Source organism: Arachis ipaensis, chromosome B6 (assembly GCF_059453495.1).
Source record: "Arachis ipaensis isolate K30076 ecotype BB chromosome B6, ASM5945349v1, whole genome shotgun sequence".
Lineage (NCBI taxonomy): Eukaryota > Viridiplantae > Streptophyta > Magnoliopsida > Fabales > Fabaceae > Arachis > Arachis ipaensis.
Window position 1 is genome coordinate 28,219,264 of NC_142441.1, and position 13,082 is coordinate 28,232,345.

The 13,082-nt window shown below is 38.7% G+C and overlaps 1 non-coding gene and 1 pseudogene across 1 annotated transcript; one reads left to right on the forward strand and one right to left on the reverse strand.

Moving 5' to 3' along the window:
* The first annotated feature begins 4,256 nt into the window (after positions 1 to 4,256).
* LOC148554973 (small nucleolar RNA R71) lies at positions 4,257 to 4,364 on the forward strand. Its single transcript, XR_015887029.1, has one exon. It is a non-coding gene; the product is annotated as a small nucleolar RNA R71 (small nucleolar RNA).
* Positions 4,365 to 6,435: 2,071 nt separating this feature from the next.
* Positions 6,436 to 10,194, reverse strand: LOC148554974 (uncharacterized; annotated as a pseudogene).
* Positions 10,195 to 13,082: the final 2,888 nt, after the last annotated feature.

Consider the following 13,082-nt stretch of genomic DNA (forward strand, 5'->3'; position numbering starts at 1 on the left):
TATTTTTTCGCATATTTTTTTTCTGCAAGCTTTGTATTCACTGCTTTTTCTTGCTTCAAGAATCATTTTTTTTATGATTTTTCAGATTATCAAATAACATGTCTCCTATTCATCATTCTTTCAAGAGCCAACATATTTAACATTCTTAAACAACAATTTCAAAAGACATATGCACTGTTCAAGCATTCATTTAGAAAACAAAAAGTATTGTCACTACATCAAAATAATTAAACTAGTTTCAAGGATGAATTCGAAACCATGTACTTCTTGTTCTTTTGAATTAAAAACATTTTTCATTTAAGAGAGGTGATGGATTCATAGGACATTCATAACTTTAAGACATAATTAATAAATACTAATGATCATGTAATGAAGACACAAATATAGATAAACATTTAACATAAAAAAAACGAAAAAAAAACAGCAAATTTAAGAACAAGGAATGAGTCCACCTTAGTGATGGTGGCGTTTCCTTCTTGAGGAACCAATGATGTCCTTGAGCTCTTCTATGTCTCTTCCTTGTTTTTGTTGCTCCTCCCTCATTGCTGTTTGATCTTCTCTAATTTCATGAAGGATGATGGAGTTCTCTTGATGTTCCACCCTTAGTTGTCCCATGTTGGAACTTAATTCTCCTAGGGAGGTGTTGATTTTCTCCGAAAAATTCTATGGAGGAAAGTGCATCCCTTGAGGCATCTCATGGATTTCTTGGTGATGAGCTTCTTCATTCGTCTCTTGAGATCCATGAATAGGCTCTCTTGTTTGCTCCATCCTTGTCTTAGTGATGGGCTTGTCCTCCTCAATGAGGATATCTCCCTCTATGTCAATCCCAGCCGAATTGCATAGATGGCAAATGAGGTGAGGAAAGGCTAATCTTGCCACAGTGGAGGGCTTGTCAGCTACCTTGTAGAGTTCTTGAGGTATAATCTCATGAACCTCCACTTCCTCCCTAATCATGATACTATGGATCATGATGGCCCGGTCTACAGTAACTTCAGACCGGTTGCTAGTGGGAATGATTGAGCGTTGAATGAACTCTAACCATCCTCTAGCTACAGGCTTAAGGTCCAATCTTCTCAGTTGAACCGGTTTGCCTTTTGAGTCAATCTTCCATTGAGCTCCTTCCACACATATGTCTATGAGGACTTGGTCCAACTTTTGATCAAAGTTGACCCTTCTTGTGTAGGGGCGTGCGTTTTCTTCCATCATTGGCAAGTTGAACGCCAGCCTTACTTTTTCCGGACTAAAATCTAAGTATTTCCCCCGAACCATGGTGAGCCAATGCTTTGGGTTCGGGTTCTTACTTTGATCATGGTTCCTAGTGATCCATGCATTGGCATAGAACTCTTGAACCATTAGGATTCCGACTTGTTGAATGGGGTTGGTTAGAACTTTCCAACCTCTTCTTTGGATCTCATGTCGGATCTCCGGATACTCACTTTTCTTGAGTTTGAAAGGGACCTCGGGGATCACCTTCTTCTTGGCCACAACATCATAGAAGTGGTCTTGATAGGCTTTGGAGATGAATCTTTCCATCTCCCATGACTCGAAGGTGGAAGCTTTTGTCTTCCCTTTCCCTTTTTTAGAGGTTTCTCTGGTCTTGGGTGCCATCAATGGTAATGGAAAAACAAAAAGCTATGCTTTTACCACACCAAACTTAGAATATTGCTCGCCCTCGAGCAAGAGAAGAAAGAAAAGAAGAAGAAGAAGAAGAAGAGAAAATATGGAGGAGAGTGAGGGGAGGTGTATTCGGCCAAGGTATAGAAGATAGGGTTGTGTTGTGTGAAAATAAAGGAGGGATGGAGGGGTTTATATAGTGAGGGGAGAGGGAGTGGGTTCGGCCATATTGGGTGGGTTTGGGTTGAAAAGTGATTTAAATTTTGAAAGTAGGTGGGGTTTATGGGGAAGAGAGATTGAGGTGATTGGTGAAGGGTTTTGGGAAAGGGTGTTTATTGGGAAGGGTGAGTGTTGAGAAGAGGGAAGAATGTGAGTGGAGGTAGGTGGGGATCCTGTGGGGTCCACAGATGCTGAAATGATCCTGCGGGGTCCACAGATCCTGAGGTGTAAAGGATTTGCAACCCTGCACCAATTAGGCATGTAAAACGCCTTTGCATGCAATTCTGGCGTTTAGACGCCGAATTGATGCTTGTTCTGGGCGTTCAACGCCTAGATGCAGCATGTTTCTGGCGTTGAACGCCAGTTCCATGCTTGTTTCTGGCGTTCAGCGCCAGCTCTTCTCAGGGTGTATTCCTGGCGTCTGAACGCCAGGATGTTGCTTGTTTCTGGCGTTCAGCGCCAGATCCATGCTCTGTTCTGGCGTTGAACGCCAGCCAGATGCTCCTTACTGGCGTTTAAACGCCAGTAAGTCCTTCCTCCAGGGTGTGAATTTTTTTCTGCTGTTTTTGATTCTGTTTTTAATTTTTGTATTTATTTTGTGACTCCATATGATCATGAACCTAATAAAACATGAAAGAACAATAAAAATAAAATAAAATTAGATAAATAAAAATTGGGTTGCCTCCCAACAAGCACTTCTTTAATGTCAATAGCTTGACAGCGGGCTCTCACGGAGGCACACAGGTGATCAGGTCAATTTTATAGATTCCCAACACCAAACTTAGAGTTTGGATGTGGGGTTTCAACACCAAACTTAAAGTTTGGCTGAGGCCTCCCAACACCAAACTTAGAGTTTGATTGTGGGGGCCTTGGTTGACTCTGTACTGAGAGAAGCTTTTCATGCTTCCTCTCCATTGTTACAGAAGGAGATCCTTGAGTTTTAAACACAAGGTTGTCTTCACTTAGTTGAAGGACCAACTCTCCTCTGTCCACATCAATCACAGCTTTTGCTGTGGTTAGGAAGGGTCTTCCAAGGATGATGGATTCATCCTCATCCTTCCCAGTATCTAGGATTATGAAATCAGTAGGGATGTAAAGGCCTTCAACCTTTACTAACACGTCCTCTACTAGTCCATAAGCCATTTTCATAGATTTGTCTGCCATCTCTAATGAGATATTGGCAGCCTGTACCTTTCCCAGTTTCTCCATTACAGAGAGTGGCATGAAGTTTATCCCTGACCCAAGGTCACATAGAGCCTTCTCAAAGGTCATGGTGCCTATGGTACAAGGTATTAGAAACTTTCCAGGATCCCGTTTCTTCTGAGGTAATGTCAGTTGATCCATATCACTCAGTTCATTGATGAGCAAGGGAGGTTCGTCTTCCCAAGTCTCATTACCAAATAATTTAGCATTCAGCTTCATGATTGCACCAAGGTACTTGGCAACCTGCTCTTCAGTAATATTCTCATTCTCTTCAGAAGAAGAATATTCATCAGAGCTCATGAAGGGCATAAGGAGGTTCAATGGAATCTCTATGGTCTCTAGATGAGCCTCAGAATCCTTTGGTTCCTCAAATGGAAGCTCCTTGTTGATCACTGGACGTCCCAGGAGGTCTTCCTCACTGGGATTCACGTCCTCTTCCTCCCTTGTAGGTTCGGCCATGATGGTTAATTCAATGGCCTTGCACTCTCTTTTTGGATTCTCTTCTGTATTGCTTGGGAGAGTACTAGGAGGGATTTCAGTGACTCTTTTACTCAGCTGGCCCACTTGTGCCTCCAAATTTCTAATGGAGGACCTTGTTTCATTCATGAAACTCAGAGTGGCCTTAGATAGATCAGAGACTAAGTTTGCTAAATTAGAGGTATTTTGTTCAGAATTCTCTGTCTGTTGCTGAGAAGATGATGGAAAAGGCTTGCTATTGCTGAGCCTGTTTCTTCCACCATTATTAAAGCCTTGTTGAGGCTTTTGTTGATCCTTCCATGAGAAATTTGGATGATTTCTCCATGTTGAATTATAGGTGTTTTCATAAGGTTCACCCATGTAATTTACCTCTACTATTGCAGGGTTATCAGGATCATAAGCTTCTTCTTCAGAAGATGCCTCTTTAGTACTGTTGGATGCATTTTGCCATCCATCAGACTTTGGGAAATCATGTTGACTTGCTGAGTCAACAATTTGTTCTGAGCCAATATGGCATTCAGATCATCAATTTCAAGAACTCCCTTCTTCTGAGGCGTCCCATTATTCAAGGAATTTCTCTCAGAAGTATACATAAATTGATTATTTGCAACCATGTCAATAAGTTCCTGAGCTTCTACAGGTGTTTTCTTTAGGTGAATGGATCCACCTGCAGAATGGTCCAGTGACATCTTGGAGAACTCAGACAGACCATAATAGAATATATCCAGAATGGTCCATTCTGAAAGCATGTCAGGAGGACACCTTTTGGTCATCTACTTGTATCTTTCCCAAGCTTCATAGAGGGATTCACCATCTTTTTGCTTGAATGTCTGAACATCCACTCTAAGCTTGCTCAACTTTTGAGGAGGAAAGAACTTAGCCAAGAAGGCTGTGACCAGCTTATCCCAGGAGTCCAGGCTATCCTTAGGTTGTGAGTCCAACCATGTTCTAGCTCTGTCTCTTACAGCAAAAGGGAAAAGCATGAGCCTGTAGACTTCAGGATCTACTCCATTAGTCTTAACAGTCTCACAGATCTGTAGGAACTCAGTTAAAAACTGGTAGGGATCTTCTGATGGAAGTCCATGAAATTTGCAGTTCTGTTGCATTAGAGCAACTAATTGAGGTTTCAGCTCAAAATTGGTTGCTCCAATGGTAGGGATTGAGATGCTTCTTCCATCAAACTTGGAAGTAGGTGTAGTATAGTCACCAAGCATCCTCCTTGCATTATTATTATTTTCGGCTGCCATCTCCTCTTCCTTTTAAAAAATTTCTGTAAGGTTGTCTCTAGATTGTTGTATTTTAGCTTCTCTCAGTTTTCTCTTCAGAGTCCTTTCAGGTTTAAGGTCTGCTTCAACAAGAATGTTCTTGTCCTTGCTCCTGCTCATATGAAAAAGAAGGGAACTGGAAATAATAATAGGGATTCTTTTTACCACAGTATAGAGGTTCCCTTGTGTGAGTAGAAGAAAAGAAGAAAGAGAATGAATAAGAGAAGAATTCGAACTCAGAGGAGAAGAAGGGGTTCGAATTTTTGGGTAAGGAGAAGTGTTAGTAGATGAATAAATAAATAGAAGGAGATAAGAGAGAGGGACTTTCAAAAAATAAAAATAAAATTTAAAGTTAAATCTCAAAAATTAAATTTGAAATTAAATTAAAATTTAAAACAATTAGTTAATTAAAAAGGAATTTTGAAAAAAAAAAGGGGAAGTATTTTCAAAAATTAGATAGGGAAGAGTAGTTAGGTGGTTTTGAAAAAGATAAGAAACAAACAAAAAGTCAATCAGTTAGTTGAAAAAGATTTGAAAATCAATTTTGAAAAGATAAGAAGATAAGAAGTTAGAAAAGATATTTTAAAATCAAATTTTTGAAAAAGATATGATTTAAAAAGATATAATGGACATATATGATTAAAATTAGTTTTGAAAAAGATTTGATTTTTAAAATCAAAATTAATGACTTGACTCACAAGTAATCACAAGATATGATTCTAGAACTTAAAGTTTGAATCTTTCTTAACAAGAAAGTAACAAACTTGAAATTTTTGAATCAAAACATTAATTATTGATGATATTTTCGAAAATTATGAGATAAAATTAAGAAAAAAGATTTTTGAAAAATATTTTTTAAAATTTTCGAAAATAAATAAGAAAAATGAAAAAGATTTGATTTTTGAAAAAGATAGGATTTTCAAATTGAAAATTTGATTTGACTCATAAAAAACAACTAGATTTTAAAAATTTTTGAAAAAGTCAATCCAAATTTTTGAAATTTATGAGCGAAAAAGGGAAAGATATTTTTTTGATTTTTGAATTTTTAATGATGAAAGAGAAAAATAATGAAAAAACTCAATGCATGAAAGTTGTGGATCAAAACAAATGATGCATGCAAGAACACTATGAATGTCAAGATGAACACCAAGAACACTTTGAGGATCATGATGAACATCAAGAACTTAATTTTTTGAAAATTTTTATATGCAAAGAAAACATGCAAGACACCAAACTTAGAAATCTTTCATGTTTAGACACTATGGATGCAAGAATGTATATGAAAAACACCATACAACACAAAACAATATAATATGAAGATCAAACAAGAAAGTTCATCAAGAACAACTTGAAGATCATGATGAATGTAGTGCATGAATGCAATTTTCAAAAAATGCAAGATGAATATGCAATTGACACCAAACTTAAAACATGACACAAGACTCAAACAAGAAACAAAAAAAATTATGATTTTATGATTTTATAAATTTTTTTTTTGGATTTTTTTCGAAAATTAAATGGAAAAAGAAAATAAGGATTTCAAAATTTTTAATATGAATTCCAGGAATCTTGAACTGTTAGTCTAAAGCTCCAGTCCAGGAATTAGACATGGCTTACTAGCCAGCCAAGCTTTCAGTGAAAGCTCCGGTCCAAAACACTAGACATGGCCAATGACCAGCCAAGCTTCAGAATACACATCAGTCATACAGCAGCAGATGGATTAGGAACAACTAGCTTGCTCTTGTGATGATGGTTTGGAAGCCTCAGTCCAAAAGAATTTAGACATGGCTTTCCAGCCAGCCAGGCTCCAACAATTTTTCATGAAACTCTAGAATTCATTCTTAAAAATTCTGAAAAACATCAATTAAATTTTTTTTTGAAATTTTTCGAAAATTATGAGAATAAAAACAAAAACTTAAAATTAGAAATAAAGTTACTTAATCTGAGCAACAATATGAACCGTCAGTTGTCCAAACTCGAACAATCCCCGGCAACGGTGCCAAAAACTTGGTGTGCGAAATCGTGATCGTTCCTTCCTTGGTAACGGCGCTAAAAACTAAATACGCACGTTCATATTCTTAATTCTGTTTTACAACTTCGTACAACTAACCAGCAAGTGCACTGGGTCGTCCAAGTAATAAACCTTACGTGAGTAAAGGTCGATCCCACGGAGATTGTTGATATGAAACAAGCTATGGTCATCTTGTAAATCTCAGTCAGGCCGATATCAAATGATTATGGAGTTTTCGAATAATAATAATAATTAAATAGAAAATAAAGATAGAGATACTTATGTAAATCATTGGTGAGAATTTCAGATAAGTGTATAGAGATGCTTTCGTTCCTCTGAACCTCTGCTTTCCTGCTGTCTTCATCCAATCAGTCCTACTCCCTTCCATGGCAAGCTTTGTGTAGGGCATCACCGTTGTCAATGGCTACTTCCCATCCTCTCTGTGAAAATGGTCCGATGCGTTGTCACCTGCATGGCTAATCATCTGGAGGTTCTCGATCATACTGGAATAGGATTCACCCTCCTTTTGCATCTGTCACTACGCCCAGCACTCGCGAGTTTGAAGCTCGTCACAGCCATCCCTTCCCAGATCCTACTCAGAATACCACAGACAAGGTTTAGACTTTTCAGATCTCAAGAATGGCCATCCATGGGTTCTAACTTATACCACGAAGATTCTAATATCTCGGACTCGGTCCTCTGTATTAGATATCTAAGAGATATTCATTCTAGCTTGTTTGCATGTAGAACGGAAGTGTTTGTCAGGCACGCGTTCATAAGTGAGAATGATGATGAGTGTCACATAATCATCACATTCATCATGTTCTTGGGTGCGAATGGATATCTTAGAATAGGAATAAGCTTGAATTGAATAGAAAACAGTAGTACTTTGCATTAATTCATGAGGAACAGCAGAGCTCCACACCTTAATCTATGGTGTGTAGAAACTCTACCGTTGAAAATACATAAGTGATAATGGAGTTCATTGGTCTCGGCCCCAGAGAGGGAACCAAGAGAACCAAGACTAAAAATGATCCGAAGATATAAATACAATAGTAAAAAGTCCTATTTATCCTAAACTAATTACTAGGGTTTACAGAGATAAGTAAATGATGATGAAATCCACTTCCGGGGCCCACTTGGTGTGTGCTTGGGCTGAGCATTGAGCTTTACACGTGTAGAGGCTTCTCTTGGAGTTGAACGCCAGTTTATAACCTGTTTCTGGCGTTTAACTCCACTTTGCAACCTGTTTCTGGCGTTTAACTCCAGACTGCAGCATGGAACTGGCGTTCAACGCCAGTTTGCGTCATTTAAACTTAGGCAAAGTATGGACTGTTATATATTGCTGGAAAGCCCTGGATGTCTACTTTCCAACGCAATTGAGAGCGCGCCATTTGGAGTTCTGTAACGGTAGAAAATCCACTTTGAGTGCAGGGAGGTCAGAATCCAACAGCATCTGCAGTCCTTCTTCAACCTCTGAATCTGATTTTTGCTCAGGTCCCTCAATTTCAGTCAGAAAATACCTGAAATCACAGAAAAACACAAAAACTCATAGTAAAGTCCAGAAATGTGATTTTTAATTAAAAACTAATAAAAATATACTAAAAACTAACTAAATTGTACTGAAAACTATGTAAAAATAATGCCAAAAAGCGTATAAATTATCCGCTCATCATCGACGCTGTCGCGTCACGTGCGAAATATATATATATATATATTATAATAATACAGTATGCAGAATGCAATGCTAATGTAGATGCTATGAATAATATCCAGGTTCAATAGAATAATATAAAAACAAACAAAACGAAAGAAAAGTGAAAAAGAAACGATTATACCATGGTGGGTTGTCTCCCACCTAGCACTTTTAGTTAAAGTCCTTAAGTTGGACATTTGATGAGCTTCCTGCTATGGTGGCTTGTGCTTGAATTCATCCAAAAATCTCCACCAGTGCTTGGAATGCCAACAGCCTCCGGGGTCCCAAACAAGGCACGTAAAGCCCTTGAGCAGTTTCAAACAGGTTCTAAGGCTTCCAGTGTGTTGAATGTCAGAACAGACTCTAGGATCCCAAACTTTGCTTTTACACCCGTCTTTGTCTTGATCTGCATTTTTCCAGCTGGGTGGTGAGCAATCTGAATTCTCACTGCAGAGACCAAACAGCTTCCGAGATCCATACAATTGAGTTTGGCACCAATCCTTGCGCCTCAAATTGAAGTGTGAAACCTCATTGAATCTTGCATACCAACTCTGAGTGCGAGTCATTTCCCTTTTGCTCTTAAAGCCGCAAAGAGCTCTAAGCTAGCCATCTGTTTCAAGTAAACCATATTCAAGTGGAAAAGTAAATATAAAAGCTAGGGATTTTACCCACTTGAAGTTTGTATTGGGCGGTAATGGCCTTGGGATAGATGTTTCCAGTGGTTCTACAAGCTCTACTCCCTTGTAGTCTTCAATGAATTCTTCCACTTCCTTGCAAACTTTTTCAATTTCAACCATGTCTTGATCAAAGTCTTCGATTTCTTCCTCAACATCACTCAAGTCATAAGTTGGAGGTTGAGAAAAATCTACTTCAGCATCATCTTCGTATTCATTCAGGGAAGATTCTCCTGTCTCAAAGAATTCACTTGCAGATGCAAGTTCATTACTAAGAGAACCTAACTTGTGATTATCATCATCAAGGAAACTTGCGTCTTGGGTTATTCCGTCCAGTTCTTCATAAGATACCTTCTTTGGGAGTTGTGCACTATCCTCCCTAGCATCAATTGTAACATCATTGACGAAATTTTCCATAATTCTGGATTCCCATGGAGGTTCAGCGTCTCCTAAGTCTTCAATCAACTCTTCTTCTTCTATAATGATAGCTTCCTCTACTTGTTCCAGTACGAAGTCATGCTCTGTACTGTCCACTGGAGTGTCTAGTATCTCCTTCATGCTACGTTCTTCATTAGATTGTCCACATGGAGCTATGGGAGTTCTTTGAGTGTCCAAACGTCTGGAAGATAATTGATTTATTGCTTGCTCCAGTTGATGAAGGGTTGCATGAAATTGATCTACTGTTTTCTTGAGGCGAGCCTGTGATTCTTGAGGTGATGGATATTGACATGGTACATAGGGAAGTGGTGGTTCTTGGGAGTAATTGGATTGGAATTGGGGTGGATAAGGATCATACGGAGGTGAATGGTGAAAAGGAGCTTGTGAGTGTGGTGGTTTGAAGCTATATTAAGAGGGTGGTCTATGAGCACATGGTGGGGCTTATTGGTAACTACCAAGGGGTCCACCATATCTATCAGCTTGGTATGCATTGTAGAATGGTCTTTGTCCATGATATTTTGGAAGGCGTTGTTGCCTAAAGGGTTGATCAGATCCTCTTGGCTCCATCCATCTTTGATTGTTTTGACCGTGATGCATAGTCCTGTTATAGCTTCCATTCCTTTCAACAAATTTAGAACCAAACTCAAAGCGAGAGGGGTGAGAACTCATAGTAACTAATAGAAATAAAAAGGGAAAACAAAAACAAATAAACAAGTAAAAGAAAAATATTTACAATAACCAATAATAAGGCACACGTTTGCAATTCCCCGGCAATGGCGCCATTTTGAAAGAGCGAAACTCTCGCGCGATCTAGAATTTTCACAAATATATCCCTGTTGTAAGTATAACTTCTAGACCGACAAGAATTCCTTTCTTACAAAAGTTTTGTTTGTCATTTGTGCAAACCCAATAAAAATAAATAACCGAAGTATTCAAACCTCGGGTCGTCTTCTCAAGGAATTGCAGGGAAGTATGACTTATTATTAGCTATGGAAAAGGTAGAATTTTGGGTTTTTGAAATAAGGAGCAAGTAATTTAAATGATAAGAAAAATAAATTAATAATAGTGAAATCTCTTGGCAAGGTATAAGAATTAGAATTCCTATCCCAATTATCCTTATCAGATGTGATGAAAATTGGGTTTTAATCCCACTTAGTTAAATCAAGTGGACTAATTAATTTAATCCTCAAGTCCTAGTCAATCCCTGTGGGAAGACTAGCTTTAGAGCGATCCAAATCAATCAGTAATCTGCCAATTTCAATCACTGCTGATTTTGACAACTCAAGTGTTACCAATTACTTAACCAAAGCCAAAAGAAGGAAAATATCTAAATTAAATTAAAAGCAACTATATAAATAAAGCAAAGCAAAGTCAAATCTGAAATACCTCAAAATATATTAAATAGAAAATCAACCTAAACATAAAAAGTTCATAAACAAAATTTGAGAAAATAAATAAAAAGAACATTAAACCTGGAAATTGAGAAGAAATAATCCTAAATCCTTTAAGAGGAATCCTAATCCTAAATCCTAAGAGAGATGAGAGAACTTCTCTCTCTAAAAACTACATCTATAAAAAGTGAATAATGGAAGACATATTAATGAATGGATGCATTCCCCCACTTTATAGCCTCCAATCTGTGTTTTCTGGGCCAAAAACTGGGTCAAAAATAGCCCAGAAATCTCCCCCAGTGATTTATGGTACGTACAGGTTGCGGGAAAGTGACGCGGAAGCGTCGTCCACGCGTTCGCGCTGACTGGGTTTTTTGCCAGGTCACGCGTCCGCGTGATCCACGCGTTCGCATCACCTGGCTTTGGGGCAGCTATGGCAAATTATATATCGTTGTGAATCCCCGGATGTTAGCTTTCCAACGCAACTGAAACCGCCTCATTTGGACCTCTGTAGCTTAAGTTATGATCAATTTAGTGCGAGAGGGTCAGGTTGGACAGCTTAGCAACTTCTTCAACTTCTTGTATTCCTTCCACTTTTGCATGCTTCCTTTCCATCCTCTAAGCCATTCCTGCCCTGTAATCTCTGAAAACACTTAACACACATATCAAGGTATCGAATGGTAATAAGAGATGATTAAAATACACAAATTAAAGACTCTAGAAAGCAAGTTTTCAATCATGGAACAAATTCTGGGAAGGAATTGTAAAACTATGCAAATAGTATGAATAAGTGTGCAAAGGCTTGATAACAACTACTCAATTAAACACAATATAAACCATAAAATAGTGGTTTATCAGACATTCATAGCTTTAAGGTATAGACACTAGACACTAATGATCATGTAATGAAGACACAAACATAAACATAAAGCTTAGAGAACAGAAAAAATAAATAGACAAGGAGATTAAGGAACGGGTCCACCTTAGTGGGGGTGGCGTCTTCTTCCTCTTGAAGAACCAATGGTGCTCTTGAGCTCCTCTATGTCTCTTCCTTGCCTTTGTTGCTCCTCCCTCATAGCTCTTTGATCTTCTCTAATCTCATGGAGAATGATGGAGTGCTCTTGGTGCTCCACCCTTAGTTGTCCCATGTTGGAACTTAATTCTCCTAGGGAGGTGTTAAATTTCTCTCAATAGTTTTGTGGAGGAAAGTGCATCCCTTGAGGCATCTCAGGGATTTCATGATGAGGAATTTCCTCATTCTCTTGTTGAGGTCCATGAGTGGGCTCTCTTGTTTGCTCCATCCTCTTTTTAGTGATGGGCTTGTGAGATGAATCTCTCCATCTCCCATGACTCGGAGGTGGAAGCAATTGACTTCCCTTTCCTCTTTCTAGAGGTTTCTCTGGCCTTAGGTGCCATAAATGGTTATGGAAAAACAAAAAGCAACGCTTTTTTCCACACCAAAATTAAAAGGTTTGCTCGTCCTCGAGCAAAAGAAGAAAGAAGTGGAGAAGATGGAGGAGATGGGGGTGTGTGAATGGGTGGGTTTGGGAGGGGAATGGTTTGAATTTGAATGGTGAGGTAGGTGGGGATCCTGTGGGGTCCACAGATCCTGAGGGGTCAAGGACTTAGCATCCCTGCTCCATTTAGGCATGCAAAATGCCCTTCGAGTGCAATTCTGGCATTAAACGCCAGATTGCTGCTTGTTTCTGGCGTTTAACGCCAGCTTTTCTCCCTTTTTTGGCGTTTAACGCCAACTTGATGCTCTGTTCTGGCGTTAAACGCCAGTCTGGTGCCTATTTCTGGCGTTAAACGCCCAGAATGGTGCCAGACTGGGCGTTTAACACCCATTCTACTACTCTTACTGGCGTTTAAACGCCAGTAAGCTCTTCCTCCAGGGTGAGCTATTTTTAATGCTGTTTTTTATTTTGTTTTTGATTTTTCAGTTGTTTTTGTGACTTCACATGATCATCAACCTAAAGAAAACATAAGATAGCAATGGAAAATAAATAGATATAATTAAATAACATTGGGTTGCCTCCCAATAAGCACTTCTTTAATGCCAATAGCTTGACAGTGAGCTCTCATGGAGCCTCA